The following is a 15,353-nucleotide window of genomic DNA, read 5'->3' on the forward strand; positions in this document are numbered from 1 at the left end:
TAGCATGAAGTATTTGGAACATGTCTGTTTCCTTAGTGGTTGAGAATCTCAGGGTTAATGAATCTTGACAAATTCACAATAAATTATCAAGATTAAGGTTAAACAATGAAATACTAGTTTTTACTTAGTGTGCTGATCCACAAACTCTTTAATGTTTCTTTTTTAATGTTGACATCCACGATATCATCCCTACCCTTTAAAGTCATGGGATTATCATAACGTGATGTCCCTAAAACTTTGTTTTTTCTCAGTGAATAATTACTTTTAAAAATTGACCCTGATTCAAGAAAGCCTGTAAGCACATGCTTGTTCTCAGTAAATGAGGCTTATATAGAGATTCAGTGGTAATTCCATATTTAAGAAGTTTTGTAAGAATAGCATATTGATTGCTTTCTCAAGTAGAAGTTTGTAATTTTCATTGTCTTTTACTTAGTTTATAATGTCATATATTTTTCGGAGGTAAAAGGAAATAACAAAGACTTGTGCTTTATATATTATTTCTCCTTAGTTGGTCTACTTCATGTTTCCATGAAAATCTCAGTTAAGCTGAAGCTAAAGGTCAGAGTGCAAATAATAGTGGATAAAAAGCCCCAAACCCCCTCCAGGTCATAGCACAAGAGTGGCTATAGGAGCTTATACTGTTGAAATTCAAAGTGGCGTGATTTGACTTAAAACCTCTGAGCACTTGAAACCACAGAATAGGGGTGAATACAAGCCCACCTCTCAAAAGAGGCAAATATTCCAGGTGGAAAACTGTAACTAAATATAGAACAAGGTAGATGTGTTGCAATAAAGTTGGTTATCTTATTTTGTGAGTTTGGGTGGTATCTGTTCTCTATTATAAGTACAGGTAATGTATTCAGTATAATGTGAAGAAATGAATTTTGTGTCTAGCAATTAGATGAGCCCATTTTTTTAAATTGTTATTTTTGAAATAGGTTTAATTCCTCTTCCAAAGTTGGTAGCAGTAGCAAGACTTGGGATTGGGAGCACATATAGGTGACCACCTGGGGTTTCTGAGAGAACTAAGAACTTTTTTTCAAGGAGAAAAAACATGAAACACCATATGTTATGGAAGTAAAGGGTCATGGTATATCTTTAAAAGTTGTTTAACCTGAAGCTTTTGACATTTATGTGGCTTTAATCCTGCATATTTCTGCCTATGCTATTCAGCTGGTGGCAAGGCAGCGAGGATCTGATCTGTGGCTGAGACTTTCCCCTTTCCTCAGCACCCTGTAAGGCAGGTTTTACAGCTCTCAGCCTCAGAAGTTTTATTGTATGGTCAAATGAGCAGGGTGAGCAGCTTCCTCTGCTATGGGTGGTGTATCACCCCGTCAATCATCCCCATTTTGTGTGGCAGGAATTTTTTAACTCAGCCCAGAGCTGACCAGCATCAGAGAGGCAGCTTTCCCACCTGGCTCTGGTGCCAAAGGCTGGTGCCAGGGGTTTGTGTGTTCCCACCATCTCCAGACACATGGGGTAGCCTTGGTTCCAGGCAGCTGGGATGTTTCCCGGGCTTATCATCTGCAGCTGCACCCTTTAGCACTGCAGCGAGGATTTAGCTTTGGTCCTTGTGCTGACAACCTTGTTGGCTTCAGCAGTAAATGTCATATCCCATTGCAAAGGCATTTCTCTGTTCTTGATTCCCTCTTTGTCACTGCATATTGAAGAACCCTGCCAAATTCATATGGGTTTTAATGACTGGGAATCAGTATCTGATACTAATTTGAAAAAATTCCTTACCGCAAACTAGACCTTCTTCCTGTCTTCTTGAATCAGCTCCACAGCCTCTGGTTGCAGTTAGGGTGGGTCCCAAAGCAGTGGTGGGAAGGCCCTGGGCGACAAGCTTACATGAATGGATCTCTACTTGAGCTTCCCTGTGTGTCACAGCACAGCTGTCCTCTCCCTTCAAGCATCTGCTCACCTGGCTCTTGGATCAACGAAGAATCCAGATGAAAAAGTCTCCTTTGGCTGCCCTTCCTCTCGATCACCAAGAGATGGAGGCAGAGCTCTCCCTCTCTGGGGCCTGGCCACTGTGCTCTACCTGCGGACTTAGAGCCCTTCATGTGGGGGCAAATAATTTAGTTATGCGATTCAACACAGTAGATTACTTCTAACACACTCCTCTTTAGACGATGTCAGGTCTTTCTAATGGTATTTTATTTGCATATAAACAACCATGTAGACACTGTTCTCTGGTCAGTGCTTGCTTTTTCCTCTTTGTGATGTATAAAATGAAAAGTTTTTGAAGTAAAATGGTACACAGCCAAAGAGAGTCCACACAAGGTGGCTTAGGTGAGCAACGTTAGCCAAGAGAGTTAGCAAATGTCATTAAATTGTCCTTGTGAAGGATGCCTCGTGTTCTGTAACACATCCTTTTGGGGTATCCCATCTTCAAGCCAATAATAAATGGAAGTATGAACTTAATTCTCTGTCTTGTAAGCACTTATACAAACACTTCCAGATGATTTAGCTTGTTTTAAGAACTTATCAATAAAGACTGAAAAAAGTGATTGGAGCATTTTTATAAAACCAGAGCAAATGGCTGCAAAATGTACTGCAAGGGCTTATTTAGTCTGACCACCACAAGAAAATTTGAAGCTCTTCTTGTGTCATTTTCTTAATTAATTGTTTTTGGCTGTGTCTGATCACTTGTCTGAATATTTGAAAAGCAGTGTCATGTCAAAACTTGTATATGATGCAAGAACAATGAAGTGGTTACTGCCCTAGTCAGAAAACTTTGAATTTGTATAATAAAAAAGCAATGCTTTTTATTTGAAAATAACCTTCTAATAAAAGTTATGAAGAAATTTCCATCAGTCCTTACAAATCAATGACTTTGTTGACCTTAAGACACAACCCACAGGTTAGCTAGCCAACAACAGACTTTGTAGATGGGCATGGAATTGACCTGGTGAGAGGTCACAGGTAGAACAGAAATGTGTTTTCTGCCTACTTGAGCAAGAATAGTTTCAGTAAGTTTAATTCCCCTCACAGAAGGGATATGCCATGTGCAAGCACTGTGGCTTTCATTTAAGTTATTGACTTTTTATTTTTTTTCCAATTTCAGTCTTATGCAGGATACTGGAAACCTAGTGGCAATTTCCTGACTTCTGAAATACTCTCCTGAAAATCAAGAGACAGTCCCCCGATGGATTTTCTTGCATGATAAATTTACTGTTTAGTCTGAAAACAAATGGCTTTATCGAAATGCTGAGAGATCAGGACGTTTTTTACCTCAATGTCCTTCTCACAGAACAATAGAGTGACGTTGACCTGCAAGTGACATATGCAGCTGATCAGAAAATGGTGCTTTTCAAACTTTCCTATTAAAGACCATCTAAAATTTTTTGAGAACATCCCAGTGCTCATGCAGTTTTGCTACACTCAGCCCAAAATTAGCATAAATTCAGAATGCTTTTATATAGCTTGCTTTTCCTAATTTAATTTCTTCTCTCAGTTGCAGGTGTTAGGATATCTAGGATGTGCTCTGTTTCCTCTTTTCCCACAGTCACTTTGTGTGCCAATCCCAAGCTGGTAAGTAGTGACTTATACCAAGCTTTCCTTGGCCAGCATTACTGTTGTAAACTGCATCAGGTTTGGACCAACAGCATCCCTAATTCCTTTGGAAATTTGCAGGTGAAAAATAGGGAATGGGTGTAAATCCAGTGATTTGTAAAGAATTAATTAGAAAATATGCTGGTTTGTGCAAAATGGCCTTTTTATGGCTCCATTTGGACTTTTTCAGCTTTTTGTTTCTGTTATCACTCTTGCAATCTTATGGACCTCTGGCTTTATGACTCTGGAAGAGTCGAAGCTGCACTCTCACTAACAAGAAAAGGAAGTGGTCCTTTATTCCAGCTATATATCATTTTAGATGATACAAAGTCCTGAAGACTTCATTCTTAATTTTTAAAGTAATATTTTATGTCCTAAACTTATGGTTCATTTAGAGCGTAAAGAAGAAGGTCTTTGCCTTACTTGCAGAACCGAAAGCATTTCTATTTGAGTATATCATAATTACAACATCAATCCAAATTATAAGAAGACTTGTAAATTTGCCACCCAAATTTGTCATTGTGTCTCAATAACCTGAGTACCTGACTGGAAACCAACAGGCTTCATCAGGTTACTCTCATACATGCTTATTTCTCATATATGGTTATTATTTATCTGTCAAAACTCAGTTCCCTAAGTAGACTCCTGGATAAGTCTTTATTTAAAGACTTTTAGACTGGTCTTTATTTATCTTAAAATGATAAAGCAATTCTGAAGTTAAAACCAGACAGCCACATCAGCTCGTTATTTCATTTTTATCCTCCCTCCCTTAAAAATTTCCTGTATTTATTTTCCTCTTCTGTCACCCTTGTTTTGAATTCATATGTCATTTCTCTTAAGGAAGACTCCATCTTTATTTCCTAACACATATGCCTACTGCACTTTAAAAAAAGGGAAGGAGCTTGCCATTGTGTCAGTTGTTTAATATTGTGCAGTTTGATGACCCTAATCCATAAACATGACCCAATAACATTGTACAGAGAAATGTGAACTCACACTTTTTTTTTCCAGAAAAATCACTGTGAGCTCCTAAAATGAAATCAGCCAAAACCTTCTCTCCCTTTTGAAACTGTTGGCTAGAACCTAATTTAGGGCATATTACTGTAAATCCTGAGAAACTTTGTTTAATTTAACAGAATCCAGAATCACAGTGTGGTAAATTAGGTTTCATGATATCTTCTATAATAAAAGATAATTGATAAACTCTGGGAAATTTGTATAAAGTCAAAATCTGCTCACCAAGTTTCTTCTTCTTCCCCACAATGAAACCCAACGTCTTTTCAACTCTAGTTTGTCTCAAAACTAAGATAGAACTATAAATGTGCTGTGGATAACATCACTCTTTGCAAGTGTAAAAATCAAGCTTTTAAAGATCAATCCTTTGTTTGGTAAATCTCTCTGAAGTCTAATAATTCAAAAAATGACATGTGGCTGATATTGCCCAATAAAATACTTTAGAAAGAAGAAACAAGCTGAAAAAGAGTCTTTTTGAGAATGATTTGGTTTTTTTGAGACCAATTCTTGTCACAGCCCAGAAGGCAACAGACCAGAACCTGAACAGCAAACTAAGCCTGAAGAATGGAAGTTTAAAACTGGCACCTTCTAATCAAAAAGGACTGCTCCTGAGATATAATCAAAGCTATAGTGGAGGGAAAGCATCTGGGAATATAGTTAAGGAGTACTACAAAGAATTCCTAACTACCACTTTATGAATCAAATCAAAGGACATAAAATGAAATAACATCAAAGCACCTTAAACTGCAGATCTTTTTTTATACTGACCAACTGTTATTTATGAGATCCAGGTATTTCTCATGATTGATGTGTTGTCAAAGGCAGATAGATAAAGTTGCCAACACTAAAAAAAATAGTATTTCAGAAATTATTCATTATTTTGACTTAACAACCTAAGACACCCAAAGAGAAAGGACAGGAAAGAAGCATGGTCTGCTCTGTAATGATGACCTTCTAGAAACATCTTAAATTGGTTCCTCTAATTCACTTACCATTTTATAAAAATCATGGTCATAGTTTGATCTCAGTTAAAAGACTATAAATTAAAAAACAACTCCACCAAATTTAATAGAATTCATTGAAGTAATGTATGTGTGTGTATATATATATATATATATTTAAGTACATGTATATATAGTAGTGCTATTTTAATTTAGATCAAATGAAGTTCACAGTACATTTAGGTCCCATAGCCAGTAATATGAAAACATTTCTTTGTCATATAAATCCCTAATGGGTAAGAACATAATCCAAGAAAGGGACCTTTGGTATACAACCTTAAAAACCAAACCAAAACAACAAAACCCCTGCAAACCAACAATGAACAATAAAATTTTTTTTTTTTTTTTTTTAGTATAGGATTGATATTTCCAATAAGAGGCAATAAGAGTAAGAAAAGAGGAGTATAAGCAGTGCCTGTGTATTTTTAAAATTATTTCTGCTCTGTTTCTCACAGTGTTACATGCAGTAGCAGCCTCTGAGAGACATACATAATCACTGGCTATAGGAGAAAATAATATAAATGGTTTTGCACATGCATGCACAGACACACAATGCCTTTGGTGCTGTGGGCTTTCTGTGAAATCATTTTGATGAAAAAAATTACTCAAGCAACTATCCTGGTCATTCTTTTAACAGCCCTTTATAAATTCAGATCTTGGATAAAGTTGTCCTTTCAATTATACAAGCTCAGTCTGGGAGTCAATCGCCAAATTCAATTCTGCTTCACAACCTAGATGAAGATGTAGTTCAGTTACACAAGATTGAGAAAACTGCTTTATAAGTCTGCTTTTGTACCTGAGATTTGCTCAGTGCCTTCCAGACCTCATCTGATTTATGATAAATCCCACCTCCTCAGCTCTGAGCAGGCTTGGGAGCATGCTTCAACAGCATCTTTTAGAGGTTTTTAGATCATATCCTATTATGAAACTTAACAAAGGAAAGGTGTCCGACTTTTCTGGTGATGCTGACAGCTGGATTATCATTTGTAAGAATCTCTGAATCACCAGGTAATCTGTTTGTGCATACAGAAAATTGAAGGGAAGTTTAATTACCAAACTCTTAAGCCCTGGCTCAATCTATCAATTTGCTGTGAGTCAAATCACAAATCATGTCATCCAGTCAAATAGAATCATGAGCTGGAAGAGACCTTGAAGATCATCTAGTTCCAACTCCCTTTTCGTGGGCAATGACACTTTTCACTAGGTCAGGTTGTTTAGAGCCCCATCGAGCCTGGCTTTGAGCAGCTCCAGGGATGGAGCAAGTCTAAATGTAGGAGACTATAAAAAAATCCTGACTGTGAAACCAAAGGCTATGTGATTTCTATATAAAATATATACGTCTGAAGTGAATCTGGTATTTTATTCCTTACCCACTCACAGCTCCCCTGGGTTTTGGTGTAGAACTATTGTGCTGGAATTGGAAATGAAGTTTGCATTTCGAAGTAAATAAAAAGGCAATGCTTGAGAACATCCAATTTAAGAGAATAACAACCTGATCAACACACAAGAAATACAGTTGTAGGAGTGGGATAATTTTGCTGATAAGACAGGAAAAAAGGGAGAGGAAAAAAGCTAATGGCAGAGAGCTTAACATTTCTGTGTAAAGGACTGTCACGGATTAACTTCAGCCAGGAGCCAAGTGCCAGGCAGTCCCTCACTCACTCCGCCACCAGCACTATCAGGGAGAGAATCGGGGGGTAAAAGTTACAGAACTCATAGGTTTAAATAAAGACAGTTTAATAGGGAAAGCCAAAGCCACTCACACACGCAGAGCAAAACAAGGCATTGATTCACTGCTTCCCATGGGCAGGCAGGTGTTCAGACATCTCCAGGAGGACAGGGCTGCATCATGTGTAACAGTGACTTGGGAAGACAAACATCACCACTCCAAAGGTCCCACCCTTCCTCCTTCTTCCCTCCACTTAATATTTCTGTAATACGGTCTGGAATAACGCTTTGGTCATTTGGGGTCACCTGTCCTGGCTGTGTCTCCTTCCAGCCTCCTGTGCACCCCCAACTTCCTCACCAGTATGGCAGTATGAAAAGCAGAAAAGGCCTTGTCTCTGTGTATGCCTTGCTCAGCAATAACAAAAAACATCTCAATATTATTAACAGTCTGTATTCAGCATAATATCATAGCCCAATACTATGAAGAAAATCAACTCTATCCCAGATGAAACTAGCACAAGGAGCTACCAGCATAGACCATCAGGACTGACAGTTGTGCACATCAGTGCTTGTTTTATGGAGAAAGAGCTGTAACTGCTGAAACCAGGATACCCAGCACTTAACGGGCTCAGTGTTAAGTGTGGTCACAGAAACCTGGAAGAAAGCAGAGTTTATACCTAGGGAAAGGGCTGGTTTGATTCTCTCTAGGAACTTTGTAGCATCCCTGCTTTCTGCCTAGCAAAGACAATGCCATTTCAGTATGATGAGGTATTAGCCTAGATTCTATTTAAATAGTCCAGCATTTTCCAGGTTTAGTGCAGCAGCAAGATTATCTGATTGGTAATGTGTGTTGGACTGGAGTATGTCCTGGTCTCTGCCTTGTCTTCTCCTTTTTGTGGGATGTTGTCCCTTGAACTTGCAAAATTTCTGCAAGCACGCTATCAATCAATAGATTCACAGGAACATTGAAACCGGGGAATTAATTAACACAGGGTTAATTAACATCATCAGAAGATTTGTACCTAAGGTCGTGCAAGTCTAAGTATTGGGATGGATGGCTTGAAATGTAACTGACAAGATTTTCTTCTGCATTGCATTTAGCCCCCAAAACAAACTGACGCTGCAGAGTTTCTCTGTCGTATGGATCAATTAATTTAATTTATTAAATAAATATAAATATTATCACTGTAGATTTTAGTGAATAATTCAAATTATTATAAGATGTCCTTTACATTTATTTTTTTTTCAGTGTGTAATAATGATACTTTCCACTGTTAGGTTGACACTGTTAGGCTTCCCATTTTGACTCCAGTGTTCATTACTGAAAGTTTACAGTGAGTGAAAACCACGTCTGGATTTTGAAAATCTGTTTCAAGGAAGAGTATATCAACAAACTAGAAGCATTTCTGGTTCAATTATAAAGCTCACTTATGTAGGCTTTTCTTTCCCAACATGCAGTAAATAAGCATGTCTGCTGGTTTTTTCCTTTTTTTTATAATGTACATTTACCTTTTTTGTTTATGTGATTATCACAACATCCCTCCCACACAGAATTCACATAACTTTTCTCTGTGGGGGAGGAACAGAGAGGAAATTTCACATGACAGAGACATTAGTCTTCTTTGTTTAGTCTTAATTTGGGAAAGTGTTCAGATGCTGTGATGATTGGCACAGTATGAATAAGAAAGGACAACAGAGTAATTCTGCTTCTTGTACCACCCACTTACTCCCACAGAAGCCCATACGGTCTAACTGAAGGCAAAATTTGTCTGACAGTTCCTAAAATTAACTTGGATCCTCCTCCTACTAGACTTCATTGGAGTAGGACTGGGACCTTGATCCTACGGAGGTAGGACATGTTAAAAGGAAATGAGTGTTGTTTCCATTTTAAAATATTAATGTAAGTTGCTTAACCACGAATGAAGAGATAACACTATTCACATAAAGAACAATAAGTGTGCTGAGTCCATTAAACAACACTTACAGTTTCTTTCAATCCAACTGTTAATTTACAGTACATTTGTTTAGGAAATCCTGAGCTCTCACATGTTGTGTTTGTAAAAAAAAGAAAAAAAGTTGGTTTAAAAGAGTTGTCTAAAGGAAAATAAATCCCTCCAGGTATACCAGGTATACTTGGAATATATATTGTGCTTTTAGCCACACTATAGGGAAAAAATACTAGATTCAATGCCTTCTGCTTTCAGTTTGGGTTTTATATCTTCATTCTTCTTCTGTATATGGAGAGAAAAATGCCTGTTGTTCTCTAATATCCATGTGTTGTGCTGTAAGACCTCTGCCAATTTTATGATAAAAAATTGTAAACACAAGCTTTGTAATTACATAAAACACCTTGGACAGTCTAAATCAAAATGCTTTATAACCTATTTAGATCTGGTGTTGATGTCAGATTTGCCATCTGCACCTTGGTCTTCTTGGATCATGAAAGTAAATACAAGAGTCTGTTCAGTTTTTCTAACAGTGATGTTCTTACACTTTTTGCTGCAAGGCAGTTGACATCTAATAGTTTCATCCTGCAAGCACCAAGTGCCTCGTCCAAAGCCCTAAACTCTTTAAACTCCTGCAGTAACTTGAAGGATTAAGGAGAGAAACTGGGAAATAAACAGAGTTCAGTCTCTTGGTTATTAGAGCTGACTTCTCCTAAGCATTATGTCGTGAATGCTGTATTTGATGTAGTCCTTGCAGATCTCTGCAGTCCTTGCAGAGGTTGTTTGAGCTATTAAATAGCTCAAGCTTTAACACTATGAATTAACAAAGCAGAGAGGTGGGAGGAACATGCGCTCCCTATTAAAGCTTTGTCCCTGAAAGAGCTCCAGTACCTTCAGAAATCAAGCCAAAAAGCAGACTGAGAAAAATGAGTGAAAGCAGCAGGAATTTAAAAAGCAAATGCTACATCAAAGGGACAGGAAGGAACTGCTCTACACTGCTGTGATTGCAACTGGGCACAGTCCCAGGAGGTTGGGGAACAAGCACCTCCAATAAACAGAGCTGTTTCTGTACCAAGTACTTACAAAGCCTTGGTGAAATATGGAAATATGATTAGTAAAAGGTGATGAGCATGCCGGTATCTCACCTTCACAAGCATTTTCTCAATCTTCAGCAAATAAAATGCCCAGTAAGGACACATCTTGCTACCAGCACATGAACCCCAGTAAAAAGGATGCCCCCATGAAATCATTCTCTGAGAGCTAATCAGACAAAGGCATTCAGATATGCCGAAAGGCCCTGTGTAAGAGCTCAAGGCTTTGAAATGGATTAGGGAAGAAAAAAACCAAAAAAAAACCCACACAAGTCTTTTTTGCACATTACTTTAGCTCAATTCCTCCCAACTGAATGAAACGACAAATCTAAGGGTAGTTACATTGACCGTACAACACCAAAGCAAATTACTAATTAGCTATTCATTCTTTACTGAGTACTCCAAGAAAAGGAGAGTATTTAATTCTGAGAATCACCATCCAATCATGCCTTGCACCCTGATGATCACAATGCAAATAACCACTGTGACTTGGCATAAGTTACTTGTCCCACTGTAAGTGTTCCCAAACCTCAATCTGAGAAACAGAAGCACAGGAAGAAGTGCCTGCGTTTCTCTTTTACTGAATAGGTATGTGCCTTGGGATGTAGACCACTCCTAAAAGCAAGGAAAAGGAAGTGTCTGCTGGCTCCTTATTTGCCAGCCATTTGTATAGCTGCCCAGCCAGAGCCACAGGCAGCCCTCTCCAAATTTATGATGTGCACAGTGAAGCCATGATTCTGCAAACAGTTTTGCATGTGCTTACTTATATGCAAATGGGCTATTTTATACGGTCAATTTTACATATATGAGTGGACAATCTGTGCCAGTAAATTTTAAAGATTTTAGAGGATGAAAGTATTGGATTTCTAAGAAATAAAACACAGCAAATCCCAGAGGGTCACAATCAGTGGCACAGGGTCTAGTTGGAGGCCTGTCAATACCGGTGTTCCCCAAGGTTCAATACTGTGCACATGATTGCTTAACTTACTCATCAGTGACTTGGAAAAAGGGACAGATGCCTTCTTGGAGAGTATGCTGATGACACAAAGCTGGGAGGAATGACTGATACTCCAGAGTGCTGTGCAGCCCTTCAGAAGGACCTCGACAGGCTGGAGAGAGAGGCAGAGAACTCTCTGAAGTTCAGCAAAGGCCAACGCAGGGTCCTGCCCCAGGGGAAGAATAACCCCAGGCACCAGCACAGGCTGGGGGTGACCTGCTGGGAAGCAGCTCTGCAGAGAAAGACCTGGGGGTCCTGGTGGACACCAAGCTGTCCATGAGCCAGCAGTGTGTCCTGGTGGCCAAGAAGGCCAAAGGTATCCTGGGGTGCATTAGGAAGGGCACTGCCAGCAGGTTGAGGGAGGTGATCCTGTCCCTCTGCTCAGCCCTGGTGAGGCCTCATCTGGATAGCTGTGTCCAGTTCTGGGCTCCTCAGGACAGGGGAGACATGGAGCTCCTGGAGCAGGTCCAGCAGAGGGCAATGAAGATGATGGGGACTGGAGCACCTCTCTTACAAGGAAAGGCTGAGGTAACTCGACCTGTTCAGCCTGGAGAAGAGACAACTGAGGGAAGAATTCATCAGTGTCTATAAATATCTGAAAGAATGGTGTCAAGAGGACATTTCCAGGCTTTTCTTGGTGGTGGCAAGCAAAAGGACAAGAGGCAAGAGACAGAAACTGCTGCACAGGAAGTTCTACCAGAATATGAGGAAGAACTTTACTGTGTGGGTGACTGAGCACTGGAACAGATTGTCCAGAGAGGTTGTGGAGCCTTCCCTGCTGGAGATATTCAGGAGCCATCTGGACACAATCTTGTGCCATGTGTTCTAGGATGACCCTGCTTGAGCAGGGAGGTTGGACCAGATGATCCACTGTGGCCCCTTTCAATCTCACCCATTCTGTGATTCTTCATTTATTAAGGAAAATCAAACAAAAATAATGCTTAACTCACTACCACCACAATAATAGTAATAATAATAATAATAATAATAATAGTAATAAATAAAACAAACCTGAAAAAACTCAATACTCACATGCATAAATGAAGGCTTGAAGTGCTTTGGAAGGAACAGAACTGAACAGGAGGGCCATGCTATTAATTTTCAGAGAGATAAAAAAGGGCTAATTGCTAATTGACAACCATGTGATAGGAACAGATTTGGTGATGTGTATGTTCAGAGTGCAGAAGGGGAGCTGATGTGGGGTCCTTGCAGGGCACAGCATATCTTGTAGAGAGAATTGGGCAAAAGAAGCTCAGTGTTGATCTTAAGCTTTAGATACTCAGGTCTCCCATCTGTGAAGGGGGTAGCAGAACTTCCATGTCTCGCCAGATTCGCATGATAATGGAAGCCATATATAAGCATCATGCAAATGGAAACAATATATAAGGACTTAATGGGCTGAAAAATGATGTTGTGCGACCCAAAGCACAGTAAAAGTTTTAGATGTTCCTTGTGTGGATACATATTTTCATGCCTCTTCAGCTGTTTTGTGATCAAATTAGAAAACAGAGTCAATAAAAGGTTGGCATGATAGCTCTCTGAATAGCCAACAGAAAGTGAGTTTTCCCCTAGCAGCTCATTGACCCAGCCTGTTTTCAGAACCCTTGTTAACCAAAGACGTAAGTAATACAGTACAACACAACTGACAAGCCCAAACACAACATTCTCCTCTTTGATCTGTGCTCCACATCTTTTATGTGCCATTTGAATATCAATCTACAGCACACCCTTCCCTTACTTGCTGTAGAATATGCAATGTACTGTGATTTGTGATGTTGATCAAAGGAATGACTTGATTGGGATGATTAAAGTAGGAAAGCAGACCCATGTGTTTCTCTTTTTCACAAGTGCACACAAGGGACAGGAATTTATGAGAATTATGCTGGAGCTCAGGAAGCATCATACCACCTACCCCCCTTGGTCTGCAGGACTGTGAGCACAAAAAGGGCTTAGGAAAGAGCATGCACATCTTAAACCATTCAATTCTATTTTCAAATGCAGAAAAAGATTTTCCACATGGATAATAGTGAAGGCAGGAGGACTGAGCTAGTATCTCCAGGTAGAAATCTTGTTTTGCATTCCTTTGATGAGGATGTGTGTGACAAATCACAGCATATTCAAGGAAGCTAAAATTACTGCAGAAATCTTTAGCTTTACACATCTCCTGAGTTTGTCTTCTATAGTTCTTGGAAGGAGATTCTTTTTTGCAGGTTTTTTTTTTTTTTGTTTGTTCATTTGGTTGGTTGGTTGGTTTGCTGGGTTTGGGTTTCTTTGAATATGTCTCCACATTGCTGCCTACCATTTGTTGTGTGGTATCTTCTTGAGAGGTTTGATCTTCAGGATGTAGGAAATGTTCAGCAAATTTTTCTTGATCTCCTACATCTCAGGGAGCTCCTTGACATTTTAATCTCTATTATTTTTCACAGCAGCTAGTGAGGATTTTAGGAGCTAAAAGTGACCTTCCCCATCACTGAGCTTATCTCTGAAAGAGCAAAATCTATTGAAAGAACTCTATGTAGTCATCTCACATCCTAGCTCCTCACAGTCATTTCTTCCAATCAATTTTAGCACTTTTTTTTTTTGGGGGGGGGGCGTGTGGGGGGGTTTTTTTTTGTTTGGTTGGGTTTTTTTGGGGGGGGGTGTTGCAGTTTTTTGATTTTGTTTTGTGGGTTTTTTTTGTTTTGTTTTTGGTTGGTTGGTTTTGGTTTGGTTTTGTGGGCTTTTTTTGTTTAGTTTTGGCTTTTGTTTGTTTGCTTGGGTTTATTTTGTTTTTTAAGGAAAATGTGCAGCTAATTCAATTCAGTGGTGAATACAACAGTCATAGTGAGAACTACCAGTATTCAGCTTTGTGCTTGCATTTGGGGAATACAACTTAGGCCTCCTGGGCTTGTGTACTGTGTGATTCCCACAAGATAAAGACAGTCTAACAGGCACTTGTGCAACTTTAAAGACAGTCCCTGAAATTCAGATGTCATATTAGAGGCAGAAAGATTGAAAGAAATACTAAGACTGAAAATGGAGCAAGCATATTGGGGCTTTTAGCCACAATATTATCAGAGTGATCCTGAAACTTCTCACTTGTCAGCATAGACAAAAAAAATTCCTCTCCATGGATGAGCCTATAGGCTTGTGTTCAAATGTAATTTTCAAGATGTTCTGCAGTGGCTCCTCTCCCTAGAGTATACTCACATTTTCTTTGCATGAAAATGAAGGCATGCGCGTATGGGTGAGACTTAATGATGCAGTTCACAGTTCCATACACCTTATTACTTTTCAGATGTAACATAGAAAGCATAGACATAAATGATCTTTATCATCTAGATTAAAACTGTTCAATTTTTTTCCAATAATATCCTATAGATCTCATTTCCCCCCATTAAAGCATAGACTAACAATTTTCAAGAGCTTTAGGAAAAAAATCCTAAAAGTGTATTTTAATTGAGATTTTTCTAGTTAAGTACTATGTTATTAGCAGATTATAAACTTTAAAAACTCAAATGTATAAATCAGACACTTTTTTAGTACATTAGATAAAAACCACCTGAGAATAAACAGATTATAATTTGCAGGTTCTGCTTAACAGCATGACTTTGAATAAAAGATATATTTTTTAGAGTGCTGTGTGCAAATTTAGCCAACACAGAAAACACAGCTATTTTGTTTATTTAATGGCATGGATTAACCAAAAGGAATTTTCAGCTGCTTTTAGATCTTGTGAAAATGTTGGAACTTTTCCTAAGACTTGTGGGATGCTTTTTCAATGAAATGTGAATCTTTGTAATAAATATTAAGAAGAACACTGCATTCAGAGACTGCTGCACCTCTTAAATCATAAGCAAAACAACACAGAGAGTGTAACCCTCTTGATTCCACAAAACATTCTGAAAGGTTAATTCTCACAGTAACACAACCATGGTTTACCTACCCATTATAAGCTTGCTATCATGATGCAAATCTGGCTTTTGGAATGGAATGAAAAATTCACAAGTGCAACCAGACCCTTTTTTACCAGACACTACTTTTTTTTTCCACCTTTTTTTTCTTTTCTTTTTTCTTCTTTTCTTTTCTTTTCTTTTCT

Source organism: Corvus kubaryi, unplaced genomic scaffold, assembly GCF_017639235.1.
Source record: "Corvus kubaryi isolate FWS band 111438036 unplaced genomic scaffold, C.kubaryi_AGA036_p1.0 split3-73, whole genome shotgun sequence".
In the NCBI taxonomy this organism is placed as follows: domain Eukaryota; kingdom Metazoa; phylum Chordata; class Aves; order Passeriformes; family Corvidae; genus Corvus; species Corvus kubaryi.